Raw genomic sequence first — 15434 nt, forward strand, 5'->3', positions numbered from 1 at the left:
TACAGCTAAACAGAAGCAGAGGTTGTGCGGGGTAACTTCCTGGAGACTCGTGAAATGTTAACAGTATCCGAGAGTCCACTGAAAAACTTTTCTTGCCTTTGTTTTAGATGATTAAATTCGAAAAATATAATTTTCTTTATGTAATTTTTTTTTTGTGGTTATTATTTTGGTTAGTCGTAGCAAAAATTGTAAAATGTAGAATTGCTTTAGGTGTCTGACCAGCACTAGACAGATGTATTTAGTTTACAGACGCCTGTAAGAAAAGCATTAAATGTTTCGATCTGAGAAGCTAGAAATAGCAAATAGTTGACTTTGATTTTTAGGTCAAAAATTCAGAAAACTATTGTAGATGTTTTGTCTTTCTCAAATTAAACAACACTGGTTTGTAGTATAATCAGTAATTCTAAAAAAAACAAAAAAAAAAAAAGTAACTTCTTGCAAAGAGCAGTATCTTTTGTGGCTAAAATGATCTGAATCGCAGGGTTTTATTTTGGCGCCTTTTCGAAGGTAAAGAGAGACACAGGACCACATGAATATGGAGTGCAGCACTTGATCGCCACCTGGTGGTGCATCTTTGTATAAACCTCAGCTCACTGTTGGGTAACAAACAGAAGAACTGACCTGACTGTGGCACCAGATAACACTGCCCCTGTCATTTGTAGGCTTTCTGTTCAAGCAAACAGGTAAACCAGCACTATTGGACCCCGCTTTTGGTTCCACACTGATGCTCCTCTGCTTGGGTCACTGAATACTGCAGAAACCTACACTAAACATACTAAAAACCCTTTAAGTAACAGCAAAGAGTCAGCTTCTGTTTTCTTAGAAGAAGAGCTAGTTTCCAGCTGTTCTGACTTCATTAGCTTTACTAATTTCATATCATTTTACTGAAACATCACAGTAGTCCTAGCATGCTGTGCAGCTGTATTTTGAAATGATAAAATAGTAAATGGTCTGGTTCTTATATAGCATGTTTCTATTCTACTGGAGCACTCAGAGTGCTTTATACAACATGCCTCATTCACAAAAGCACCTTTTTTCCCTAAAACTAAGTGCTTTCTATCTAACATTCACACTATGATGAATGCACCAGGGAGCAACTTAGGGTTCAATATCTTCTCCAGGGATACTCTCTGACATGCAGACTGGAGCAACCAGGGATCCAACCAGCAACTTTCCAATTAGCAGCTCACCTGCTCTACCTCCTGAGTTCAAAAGCATAAGTATAACTCACTCTTTGAGGCTGCTTAAGTAAAGGTTATTCATCCATGATCTTCACTGACACTCCTGCACCAACCAAATGTTCAAGTATTGATGGGATAGTCTTCCTATTAAATGAGAATAGACAACAAAAAATTATTTTGTTGGTGTGGATGTGCTGGGGTTTTTAGGATGTGTACATATGTGTTAAAATAAATAAATACATTTTGTAAAACCTCCAGTAAAAGTCAAAGTATTTACTCAACTTCTTTAGTCAGGTATAAGTGAAAAAGCACAGGCTCTGAAATGTGCTTAAAGAAGGTCAAAAGTAGTAGTGTTCTCTGGATTTTTGTGAAAAGCTAACTGAAAGCCGTGCTAGATTAATATACTAATAATATAATATCACGACCAGGTTTGACTTTGCCTCTACACCTAAGCAGAAAAATAAGTGCAGGCAGGGGTTAAAGTGGGACTGAGCAGGTGGAAGAAGCTGAAGATCCGTTGTAGTGGCTGATCAGTGCTGAGGTTTACTGCTCTTGGAGTGGTTTTACACAACTGTATTCAACTAGATTTAACCCATGAGTTCACACGCTATTTAGCTGATTTCCATTCCCCACTCGGCCATGCTGTTGGTATAAATGTAGAATTCAGTGGTTGAATCTCTGCATCATCAGCTTAAATTCAAATTCATCTCTGCTACACTTGATGTAATCTAACTAACCAGGAACACCACAGCCGCTCTACTCCACTCCAACACATTGCTTTGACTTCTTCACAGACAAGTTAAACTGTTTATCCTGCTCTAAAATACTGAGTGTTTGCATGCAACCTTTGAATGACACAAGGTTGCATGCATCAGTTTTGTTTTGAAGGACGTTACACAATATGAAAAATCACATCAGATACAGATCTGGTATGAGGACACTTTACATTTTAACAAAGCCCATTGAGCCTTTAAATGAAACCTCTCTTCTTCTTCTTCTTCTTCTTCTTCTTCTTCTATCCAGTTCTGTCTTACATCTTATTTCATCTCTGTCTGAAGTTATCTCTCATGCTTTTTTCAGAAACACTTAAGTACAGATACCTGAAAACTGTAATAAACTAGAGTGAAAACGTACTTAGAAGTATATTAGATAAATCTGTTACAATGCATTATTTTTTCTCAAGAGATCAATATTTTTAGTGCATGATCCGAAGATATTTTTATTTGTATTTATTATTATTATTATTATTATTTTCAATTTATTTGAGTTAGGAACACAGTCATGCCAAAAATGATCGTCTGCCAAAATGAGATTTCTGGTATTTGCCAAAAAAAAAAAATGATTGCAGGAATTTAAACTGATATAAATGATTTATTGGACTATAATCTGTCAAAAATATGTCAAACATATCGCTCATGAATGATATCATTTTGAGGCAGAAAGAACATTCCTGCCACAAGGTAGAAGCTGCAATCTGTTTTAGCAAAGTGACTTTTGTACATCCATCTGAGTAAAAAGTCTCACTGACATTAAAAATGTCTTTTTAAGAGAGATCTGGCAAAGAAGGCATCACAAACAGAGACAAATCCAACATGACAGTCATATAAACACAACAAGGGACCAAAAAGTACTATAATGACTATAAGGTCAGTACAATAACACAGTCACAAAAAAACCTTGCAGAACTGGTCATGTCTTTATTTTATATATTACCCTTCATATATCCTATTTACTACAGTCTACTTACCAATATAAGTAAATGTATTAAACATTAAAACACACACAGAGGGAGAGAGAAAGAGAGAAACATCGAAAATCACTTCTTGGCGACACCACCAAAAAAGCCCTATTGTCTAGTTGTCCACTAGATGGCGCCAGAGTCAAGTACAATGTCATTACAATGTAATTTGATTCGCGGTGGCTAAAGCGGAAGAAAACAACAGAGGTCCCACTCCGCTCTTTTTCTTGGTACCGCAAAATTTGCACAGACACGCCTTTCGTGGGTTGCAAAGAAAATATGTTTTGTTTGAGCAAAACAAAAAATGATTTATTTAGTTTCTAATGATTACATTCACACTTTAATGCAGGGAAATGCCTCGCAATAGACCATTTGTATAACCGTTTCCCTCTCCTGGGCAGCACATCTTTTCTATGCTATCTTTGCTCTGACTCCGCGCTCGCTGACACTTGTTGGGGGCTACATGTGTTCCTGTGTCTGAGCGGTTTGGGCTCTCAGGTTAGCCGGCAGACGAAGAGGCCAGCCCCGGGTGTACTTCTGTTGTAACATAGTGGTGAGTGACCACTGTGAAGTTGTTTGTCCCTATTTGATAGCATGTGTAGTTCTTTTGTTCCCTCGCAAATGGCTGTGGTAAATGACTGCCGAGCACAAACGTAAAGCGACTCACTCGTGTGGTCTACAGCGGTCTACTTTTTGCTGTTGTGCTGCAGGTTTGCTCAGCACGTACACGCGTCCTGTATCCGAGCACAGCTGGGTAATATGAGGTTTTAATAGCAGAAACTAACGTAACTCCTCTGTTATTACATTTGTCCTTTCTTGTCTGTTAACATTAGTTAGCATACTGTTCAGATTTGGTCGTGTTTACAGGCTGTAGGCGGATTCAAACTCGGACTGTTTGCTTGGAGAAAGAAAGCTCAGGAGGATTTAAGCTGAATTGAATTTGTGTTTGTTGGCGATCAGGCTTTGAAAACCTTCACTCAGCATCACAACTCTGTCCTAAAGGAGTCTTAAGCTGTGATTTGAAGGGTGGGGGGCAGGTATCGCCTCCTGTTTTACTCGGGCCCATGATCATTTCATTACATATGAACTGAAGTTGAGTGTGGATGTACACGCCCACATTTCTCTGCCTTGGAGAGATTTTTCCCTGGTGGCCGAGATACAGCCGGCTCGTTATCACACAGGTGAAGAGTAAACAAACCTTAACTCTGTTTAGTCTGTATGCATCACATATCTCTGATGACAGGCACCGCCGATAAATCAGCCGTGCTCATTCAGACATATTATATCAGATCTGAACGCCAGGCTTTAAAAAGGGGCCGCAGGAGTGACAGACATAGCAAACTGCCCCTAAGAACAGGCACCATCATCTGAGTTTGACCACCAGAGAGCACTGACAAGCTGGGGTTTTGTGTTAAGAGTGAAAAACGCTTTCTTTTTTCTTTTTCTTTTCTTTTTTCCCCTATCTAGAAACGTAGCCTGTAGTAGTGTAACAGCAGCATAACGGTCTTATTATTTCCTAAGTCTGAACATAGTGTAAAAACAGAGTAAAGAAGTCTTTCTGATGTATTGGATCATTTTGAATTCCCTTCTGGTGTTGTATGAAAATATGACAGCAGTAAAAAGTAGAAAAAAACTTTTTCATTTTTAGATACATGTAATTTGTGGAGCTGGTGTCCTTCGTATGTTTTGGTGGTTGGGATTATTAACTAAAAGTAAAGTCTCCGATATCAACTACAGTGTTGATAGAGGTGTTTAATATTCTTAGATGATGTTTTTGCCTCAACAGTCCACAGCCCTGGTAGGTGCAGCTCTATCACAAGGACACCATCTGTCTTTAGTTTTTTACATGTGGGGAGAGACATCTGAGAAAGGAGGCGCATCATTAGACTGTGGGAGAAGGTTTTATGAAGAAAGACGTGCCCTCTGGTCAGGCCTGGATTATTTGAAGATAAATATGAGAATGCTTTAACAGTGTAAGATATTACTCAAGTGTAAGTGATCTTTCTGTTTTTTATTTGACAGCATGTGATGAAGCGCATGACTTGCTCAAAGTGAAATATATATACTGGATATATGGGGCAGTGATGATGCTCATATTAACTATCGACAAGGTTTCAAATAACGAGTCTGTAAGCCTAAAAGTAATTCCTGCAGACTGCTCTACACTCTTTGAGACACTGTGTGTCATGACAGTTGAGAGTGGACCTGTTGATACAGTCATCTCATGCACACAGCGCAGACACCCGTCCACCTTTTGCTCAAATTCGTTGTTTGAGAGGTGCAGCCAATCACAAGAATGCTGGGTAGCTTTGAAGGGAGAGAAGGTAAAACTACTTGTTTTAGACAGCGGTGATTTTGAACTGTGAATATTGTAAAGCTGCTCTGGTTGAGTCCAATAGTACACAAAAAGTGTTGAAGATGAGCATAATAGGTCTCCTTTGGATTTTTCTTAGGATTGTGCAGTGTTTAGTCCGCAGCGTCTTCTGTTTTAGTGGGCAACGCACCGCATGGTTCTTTGTAGCATGTGTATGAATGGGTACAGTGCAAAGTTCTCTGGTTCAAAGTGTTACTATGTACAATAGGGAAAATGGCAACTTGTAACTGAGCAGCTTTAATCAAGTGAAGTCTATGACAAGAGTCAGTACTGGCAGCGCTGAAGTCAAACCAGTTCTCACACTTGTGTGGGTCAGTGACCCTAAATCATTAACTCACATGCACTCTAACAAACAAAGAATAGTACATTTATGGTTACAGACTTCATGCTTGCATGTTGAATACGCTACATTCACTTCAATAAGTAGAGGTCACTTGGAAGTACTGAACATGATTTATTGTGATAGAAAAATTAATGTATTCTGCGATTAGACTTCGATGACCCATTGTGGCAGCACGAAATCCCAGCAGTGATAGGATTTAGGAACCCCCCCCCCCCCCCCCCCCCCAGAGTCTGGGTGCTGCTGGTGGTGAAGATGAAGACTGAGGCTTTGATGGAGCTCTGGCTGAGGTGTCGGTAAGGTGGAGATGGAGAGGAGGTGGGTTGCATGCAAAGTGGAGGCTGATTGGCTCAGAGGAGGCAGACAAGAAGATGATTGGACTAGAGTAATGGAGTCTGTACTGAGATTGAAAGCGTGGGAAAGTGGTAGTGATGTAAAGAGCAGAAAAGCAGCCTAACACCCAGGAAAGCAGGCAGATGACTGATTACAGATCTTCCTAATAGAACTCACACATAAGCTTCATATAAACAACTGCTGTTTTACTGGTAGAGTCGTCCTGCTATTAAATTGAAATTTAAAAATTATATTTTTCTATGTCTTTCCTCAGGTGCTGGTAACTTTCAGATTAAGTTATTGGTGGATAAGGACTACCAGCATAAATTCATCTACCAGAAGTAGTGACCCAGCTGTGTGGAAAGAAAGCTCACCTTGGTGAGTGGCATCCTTTTCATTACTTACCTGATTTGGGTTCAAAGTGATTGACACTGTTGTCTCAGAGCTTGGGCTGGAATGTTTTTCCTGCCACAGTCCAAAGAAATGCATACGAGGCTGACTACGTATGAATTTCTAGGGAGCACAAGCACATTATAAGCCCAAAAAGAACAAACACTTGATGTTTCATAGGATCCAGCACCCCCATAAGAAGATCCCCCGCCCCTCTGAATTGGATAAGCGGAAGAAAACGAATGACGTATTTAACCGTCATACCAAAACAAGTAACACGGGGTCTCCACAGCTGGTAGCACCAGTGTGGTAGCTTCATGGTGGACACCATTCCTCCCCTAAGAGGAGGGTAGTACTGGGATTCGAACTCAAATCGCCCTTTTACTAGAAAACCAACTAAGACACAATGCCGCAGTTGTCATACCAAGTTAATGGTTGTAGTGTTGCTTTTATATATGTGTTGTAAAAAAAGATTTGCTAGAAACAATTAAAACAGTCTGCTGCAGCACTGTTCTTCTCATGCTGCTATTTTGATCGTTGATTATTTTTTCACACCTGTTTCCCTTTGTGGTGAAGGAGGTGTCTCTTTCCTGTTCTAGACAACTTTTCAGCCAATCGGCATTTGACCTACACACAACATCGTCTACGCTTGGCTGCATATTGTTGGGGTTTTTTGGAGGACTGCATACAAACTCATCTCTGTGGGTTGCATACCAAAGTCCTTCACTCTGTGTAGCGAAAGGGACACAAGCACTGTACCACAAGCTCTGCTTATAGCTGTGGTATTGCATTTGTTTTTTTAAATAGGTAAGTGGGCTATATAAGAGAAAAATGTTACAGGAAACATAATGAGACAACATGATAGTTTTTGTTATAACTTTACAGTGCTCTTGCAGAGATGTGATCACAGTTTCCTAATAGTAGGGTTGACTGAAAACTGACCACTGTCAAAGCAAGCAGGTGGACTGCTGTCCAAAGCTTTCTGCCACAGCAGATCCACAGTGATGCTCCTCTGTCCAGGTCATTGAATTAAATACTGCAGCCAACGTTGTTGTGAATTGATTTGCTTTACTAATTCTATATAATTTTAGTGAAATAATATGAAATTAGTGTGCTGTGCAGCTATATTCTGACATTATAAGCATATCAAATACTTACTTCACTAAATTGGGTTTGTAGAAAGTCATGTCCACACCTCTTGGTTGCCTGGAGTTTCCTTAAAGGCCAATCATCCATGTTTGAGTGATTTACAAATGAAAACATGTCAAAGCAGAAAGTTCACTGGTAAATTTTGAATGGAGCTTCAGTTAGTGTTATATTATTTCATATTATTTTTCAGAACCGCATTAAGTTTGCTGTGCTTGTGTGTAACTGAGCAGTAATTCAGGCAGCTCCTTTTTCCAACAATGTCTTTTTTTAAAGCTGGCAAAACCTCATTCTTTATAGTATCAGTTAAAGAGGCTCCAGCTTCATAAGGAGAAAGAATAGTAGACCCTCATCAACATGCTCCTACACCAACCAGATGTTCAAGCATTGATAGGATCTGCTTATTGAATAAGATGTGGACAGGCAAAGACAGATCTATATACATCTATATCCTATTGTCTTGTTGTACTTTCATATAGTGACAGCTCGCGTCTGTTAGTAGAAAACTGTTGAACAGCACCGTGGTTGACACTGTGGTCTCAGAGCATGCAGTGTAACCTGTTTCCCATGCTAGGTTTACTGGGTGTTGGTATGAATTTCTGTTAAGTGTTTGCGCTATAACAGAAAGTCCATGAGACGAAAGCACCCTGTAAACCCAAAGGCTGTTAAAAGATGATGAATATCAAAACAAAAGGGAATGGAGCCCTAGACTAACCTTTCCACCAGCAATAGTGTTAACAGCGCTCTTAGTTGGTTGTACCAGCTCATGGTTGGGCCACAGCCACTTTTTTGTACAATATTAATTAATGACCCAACATGCTGGTGCCTAGTAATAACTTTAGTGCAACTTACAGTGTATAGGCAACATGGTCTGTACACACAGCAACATAGCATTCGGTTGCATGTACTGCACTTCATTGTTAGCTGCCTAGTCACTCCCTGCTTGCACTTTCATTATCAGTGGTGTCTGAGTTGGAACCTCTCGTTGGCTGTTCCTCCCCCCTCTTACTTGTCATTTTTATTTTTAAGATACAGAAAAAAAATATATGTGATGTATTTTATGTATTTGGCGGTTGATCATACACAAATTAAAATCATATACACATTACTAGAAATAAAAAAAAATATGTATGTAGCATGCAGGATGAGAAGAGTAGACATGCTCTCTGTGATGGGCAACTGACATGTAGAAATCCAGCCAGCTATGACAGCATGGTAACACTTGTGAGCTGGTCGTTTGACTTTGGCTCGTTTTCTCTAACATGATGAGCACAGTGTGGGAAACAATGTCTGCGCTTGTCCTTCGGTTTTCCCAGGAGGGATAGCTAGGATTGTTGGCATTCCTCATTTAAACCAAGGATGCAGCTACACTGCAGCTCACTGAGCTCAATACTGCTGTCAGGATGTCAAGAGGTCAAATTACAGGCGGGAAGCTCATTTATAAATATTGAGATCACAAGGACTGGAACACTTTTGTGTGCAGTATTATGCAATTCGCTGATTTACAACCCAGATCACTGCAGTCATATGCCAAAAAAACCTAAAGACTGAAGCTAAAACAGTGTATCCACGATGTCCCGTGAAGAAGAAATGTCAAGACGCATGCTTCATCAAATATGCTTGAAGCAGCTCAGCACCTGTACACAATATCCCAGCATCCAAGTTCACCCCTCTTCACACAGAGCTCTGCAGTTGTTCATGCTGCGCTCTGCTCCACATGAGTGCGGCTGAGCAGCTGAGATCAAACTTGATCATTCCGACTCTGCTTTATGGTTCGCACAGACGTGGTGGTGACAAGAGAGAACATGATGTGCTGTCCGCTGGTGTCAGGTGAAGCTCTACCCATGCGTTCACAGGTGGAGTCTAGTGTTTGTTTAATACTTTAAAAAAAACGCTATTGTTCCTGTTCTTTGTATTTAGGATGTCACATTTAGATTTCTAGCTGCAGTAACTCACAGAGATGGCAGTGTGATGCAAACCGAAACCTAATTTTACAAGAACCCTCTGAGAGACCTTTGACTGATGTTACTGCCTCAACATGCAAGCCAGACTTTTTTATTACAGCCCCTGTGTCATCACAGGCTGAATGGATCTGCTTCTCTGTTTCACTGTGGCACAAAGCGAATGAAGATTGTTGTAACAGTAAAAACAATAATAAATCCATCTTTATCTTTGCCATTCCCTGCAAATAAAGATGTGCATGAGGCAGATGAATTAAATCTGTTAACAGCTGAAATGAAGCATGGAAAACAGCTCGGTGATTTATTATAATTATTTAATACCAGACAATCTTATGCTCTGCATACATAGCACAACATGGAAACTAGGTGTTGCTCACAGTGAACAGAGTGCTGATGTTTGTGAATGAATACCAAATGGTAACACTGTGACATTCATGTAGAAGTACACCGATATAGAAACAGGAACTGGATTACAAACGTAATGAAATTAGTTTCATTAAAGGATCCTGGAGTCCTTCATCCACTGAGGTCTTGATTTGTGTCAGATAATCAAACCACCACTCTAATGGACACAATTAAGCATTTGGGTACAGGAGTTCACATCATCTTAAGATTTTGACATGAAAACGCATCTGTTGCCATGTTACAGAAAGCAGTTAAAGCAGCCTTTTATGTTTCGAGAGGTTACGAGAATGAAAGGCGCCCGACGTCTCTCTCTCGTGCGTGTCACAGAGTAATTTTGTGTGTCAGAGATGACAGCGCTGACACCTGGCTTCCCAATTGGTTCGATGCAGATCTCTGACCTGTGAGTCATCGCGGCGCTGCGCTGAGTGCCTGTCTGTTGTGTTAGATCATAAGCACTGTTGGCATTAAACGTAATAATAGATTTTAGTGAAATTGAGAGTGTGAAATGGTTTACTATAATAGAGCCGCAGTCTCTCAAACATACTTAGTCTAAGTGTATATGCTGATTTCAGACTGTTGTATTAAAGCGGGGCAGAGGGAGATTAAAAGCAGCCACTACGTGGAAGACTTATCGCCAGACTGTTTGCCTTTATGACATGACATAGCACTTTACAGTTTAATCCTCTTGGCAGACACAAATAACTGTTAATTTAATTGTTTGGGGAGTGGAGGTATGAGAATATGCACGGTGTCCTTCAGAAAGCTACATCCCTCTGTGGCTCTCATTGAAATGTCAGCTGTACACACCAGCTGTCTGTTATATTTAACCTCTCTGCTCTGTGTATGTGTTTCTCTGTCTGTATATCTGTCAGTCTGCCATAACTTTTCTCTCTGTTAGCTAGAGATGACCAATTGCCAGCGTCTTAGCAGTGTTGTGATGGGCTTCACAAGATCCTACATAAAAACATTTTCATGTCAAAATGACAAAAAAAAGGATTTCATTTGTCCCTTTATAGCTCATGTAAGGCAGCTTTTTTTTTTTCAATATTGGTAGTCATGATCTTTACAGTATTGTGTGCAAAAGTCTCAGTCTATAAAAGTCTACATTTTGCTTCCAAGGAGCCAGACTTTTGCCAGTTTTTTGAAGTGGCTTTCAACAATGTTTCTCCAGGCTTTGTGAAGTTTTTCTTTGGACATCAGCTGCTTTTTCACTCATTTTCAGCCCTTATTGGGGAGCTTTTTGTCAAAAAAAAATCCTTACTGTTAAAGTCAAAACAATTACTTCCAAATTGTTGGTGTTAAAAGTGGTTCTAGATACTGTTAAATCACAGGGTACACTTATTTTTTTGCATACTAGGTCTGCGTCTTAGCTTTGTTTTCTTATGTCCTAATATGTAGCACCTTTGAACTGCAAAAGGGTGTACTTTGTTTTTCACAACTCTACATCTATGACCTGCCTAAGTAAGGTGTATGTAGGAAGCACTGAATATTACATATGTGAAACTACACAAAACTAAAACAAGACCATTGACAGGCATCCACACTGGTGATGCTAAAAAGCAAGATAAGAGTCAGGCAGTTACTGACAGCTGAACTGCTAAAAACTGTACGTGCTACTGTAACACTTTAGCAGCCACAAAGTTACACCGCAGTGCTGAGGCCAGGCAGATTGTCAGAAGTGATGGCATCACTGAGAGGACTTGCTAAGCCTCACTGACAGGCTTTGGCTTCACACTCTGACTGGCCAGGAGTCAATGGGCATGCCCTGAATTAGTGCAGGCTTTCCCACCATCGAGAGTGCTGTGGTGGCTGGAAGGCCTGTCACTGGCAGACAAGTGTGAAGATCAGGGTATGTGCCTTATAGTTAGAGGGATTTGTAGCGACTATACTGGACTATAGAGAATGAGATTTTGATTGTAGCACATGCACAAATGTGTGCATTAGAAAATGGAGCATAAACTGTCTGCTGAAATAAAGACATTTAAAGGGAACTGGTGTGTCATTGCCCTGGCTTCCTCCCCTCAGCTGGTCACAGCTGATGGCTATGTCTCCCTGAGCCTGGTTCTGCTGGAGGTTTCTTCCTGTTAAAAGGGAGTTTTTTCTTTCTACTGTCACCAAGTGCTTGTTCGTGTGGGGTTGTGTCATTATTGAGGCTTTCTCTGTATTATTGTAGGGTCTGTAAATTACAATATAAAGCACCTTGCGGTGACTGTTGTTGTGATTTGGCAGTGTATGAATAAAATAAAATAAAATAAAATAGCACTGAATCGAGTGAATTGAGTGAAATATTTTTTTCATTTTGCTTAGTTTGCCTGTGTTTGTGAGGTTGTCTAAGGGTTGAATGATGCTTAAGGAGGCATAGTAACACTTAAGGAAATCTTGTGAAAAACTACTGGAGGAAAACTGAACCACACAAAAAACAAAAGGTCAGAACTCAGCAGTAGTGCTGGGCGATATGACGATATATATCGTGTGGACGATAGAAAAGTGTCTATCGTGCCATTTGTCTTCTATCGTTTCTATCGTTCCTAACCCAAATTTTATAGATTATTACATAAAATATATAATTAACCCTTTACAACCGGTCAGAGCAGGCACACTCCGTTTTACCTAACTATTTTTAAATCCCTGTAGAACTACAACCACGTAAGGTAGTGCAATAATTTTTTTTGCATGTGAAACCGGAGCAGTTGTACTTACATCTAATGCCATTAGCTTGCCCTAGGTCACGGTTTCCTTCCACATACAGCTTTGCAAAAATTGCATAAGAAGCACTTGCAGCAACAAAAACATAATATTCCAAATTTGCAGCAACAAAAAGATAATATTCCAGAAACACGCTTTGCCGATGTTCATAACACTTCCTACATTGGCCATTATCTGCCCGAAACCGGAAGTGACGTCATTTTCGCGAAAGGGCCTTATAAGCCTATGTTGGTGTTTTTAAAAGTCATGTTTGACTTTATGCTTTTCTGTATCGTTTCTGGGATGCTTAGAACTCAAATTACACTGTTGGAAATGGTTTATTTTGATGCATTATAATATTTATTTTCATTTTTCCTGTATTATATAAGAATTAGTGTATCTCAAAAATAAAACTATGAAGACACTCAAAATAAATTTCTCGTGGTTGGAAACTATTTTGTGCAACTTTTTTGGATTTACAGTTTTGAGGGATACACCTCTTAAATTTTTCTAACTAGAAATATATGTAAAAAAAAGACAAAAAGATTTTCAATTCTTTTGTAGTTTATTGCACTACAATCTTTTGCAATGTATATAGTTACTATGGACTTAATGCATACATATTATTAAAATTTGGGCTATAACGGTTGTATTGATGTATGGAAACTTGAAATGCTCCCACAAATGGCACTACAGCATGTAAAAACATAAAGATAAGCTCTGGCGGACTTGGTTCTATGGTAGGTCTTAAAGGGTTAAATAGCCTGTGGCAAATATATTAGTGTTGTCTTCTCACTATACATGCTCTCAACTTTATGCAAGAGAAAATAAAGTATAAAAAAATTATGTTTTACGCAAAGAAACTCTGTCTTGTGGTTTGCGACCTGGTACGTGCACCCGGATTTGCGACATACTTTACGGTAACTCAAAACAAAGACTGCACCCTCGGCACTTGCTGTTTACAGACTGCGTACTTTCTAGATGACGTCAGGTGGTATATCGTGATATATATCGTTATCGTGTTATAAAATAATTCATATCGTGATAAATATTTTTTCCATATCGCCCAGCACTACTCAGCAGTATTATTTTTATTATTTCTAATTACCCTAAAATGAATTTTAGAAAGTTTTGTAACTAGTTCAGGTGAATAAACCACACATCCACACACATGTGTAGCCCACATTCTCTTTATATAATGTTCCAGTTTGCCACCCAGCGTGCAGCAGAGGAGAAGTAGGATGAAAGATTGCCGGAGCGACAGTTATATGAGGTAAACGTTCACGAGTGGGCTGCAAATCATGACAGCCAGTCTGCTGCGAGTATGGGAGGGTGAGAGGAAGAGTGAATAAGAGGAGGGGGTTACATGTGGGAGTGTACCACATCGAATATGGTAGGGAGACAACACGTTGCAGCCGCAGCCCAGTTTTATTGAGCAGATGAGCGAATGAGCAAGCAAGCGTGTCTCGTCCAGACACCCACACTGCCTGGGCTGGTGTCCTAGGAGATTAGCAATACATTGTTACGTCTTTCTCTGCATTATGTAGTTTTAAATGCCATTTTATTTTTTATCTTTCATTCAGTCCTTAAAATCTTGTTTGCTACGCAGGTTTATTCCTGTTTAGCACACTTGCATCATGTTGTGTACCCACCACTGTTGGGGTGCAGGGCCAGCCTGTACGTGATGCCTGCTTGTGTAGGTAGGATAATTTAAAGATTTGAAGACAAAGCACAAAAAGTAAATGTTTAATTTGAACTTTGCCATTCAGAATGAGTACAACAGATCATTATAGAAGGTTTTAGAGACAGAAAATGAAAGTTATGTCCCTTAATACAACACTATGAGAAATCTATCCAGAACAGTGTCCCATATGCCATCCCACCTGCACAATGGATTTGCTTTGGGGCCAGCAATTTGTAATTGATTTTCATAAAGTGCACCACTCACTGCCTGATTTCAATATGGCTGGGATCCCTGTGCCCATCAAACCGCAACCACAGCCTGCCACAGCGCAAAAGCACAAACAGCATGAGCTCATCTTCACCACATTAAAATGAAGCAAAGCAGGTCAGATAAACATGCGCAAGTTCAATTCCATGCTTTTCTTGTTCAGCTGTCAGTGATGTTTGGTCATTTATAAGAATGCTTTATCCTCACGGATATATTAGAAAAATAGAGCTCGGGAGGATGCTTGCTGCTAATAAAATGTAAATCCCTTGCAATATAGTCTTTCTGTTCATTAAACACAGTTGCTCGAATTTGATTTGAATACACACACAGAGGAGATTTCAGTGGCTGATCCCTATGACTGTTGTACTTATTACACCTGAATCTGCTCCTTTCCCTCACCTACCACATGCATAGAACATGTTGCCATGGTATCAGAGAAAGGCTGAGGTCTCGCTGTTGTCACATTTTGTTCAAAGACAACCTTAGCTCCCCACACTTATGTATGTGTGTGTCTGTATCTAAATTATTTTACTTCCTTTGTGCCTCCTTTGCATGACTTTCCAGATGGAAAGCATGCGCCTGCAGGTGTGTGTGTGTGTTCATGTTTACATATCTTTGTGGGACCAAAAATTGGATGTTTATTGTATTTGTGGGGACCAACAGCCCTTATGGGGACAAATCCCGGTCCCCACGAGTTTGAAAGCATTTTTCAGACTCAAAATGTGGTTTTAGTGTCAGGGTTACGGTTAGGTTCAGGCTAAGGTTTAGGATTATTCATTCATTTTTCATAGGGTAAGCGACTAGTTAAAGCATTATGTCACACACACACACACGTGTGTGTGTGTGTGTGTGTGTGTGTGTGTGTGTGTGTTGGGCGGGGGGTTCTAAAAGCCACTTCATCACAGGCTCTTAGAAACTGGAAAAAAGAAA

The 15434-nt window shown here is 39.9% G+C and overlaps 1 protein-coding gene across 1 annotated transcript in view; it reads left to right on the forward strand.

The window, feature by feature from the left end:
* Positions 1 to 3404: 3404 nt before the first annotated feature.
* The window catches only part of LOC134635718 (neurocalcin-delta A), a 63691-nt gene continuing 51661 nt past the window's right edge, over positions 3405 to 15434 (forward strand). Inside the window, exons 1-2 of the mRNA XM_063485198.1 lie at positions 3405 to 3472; positions 6241 to 6344. The gene's annotated coding sequence lies outside the window, so the exon portion shown is untranslated. The remainder of the gene's footprint in view (positions 3473 to 6240; positions 6345 to 15434) is intronic.

This window comes from Pelmatolapia mariae, linkage group LG10_11, assembly GCF_036321145.2.
Source record: "Pelmatolapia mariae isolate MD_Pm_ZW linkage group LG10_11, Pm_UMD_F_2, whole genome shotgun sequence".
In the NCBI taxonomy this organism is placed as follows: Eukaryota; Metazoa; Chordata; class Actinopteri; order Cichliformes; family Cichlidae; genus Pelmatolapia; species Pelmatolapia mariae.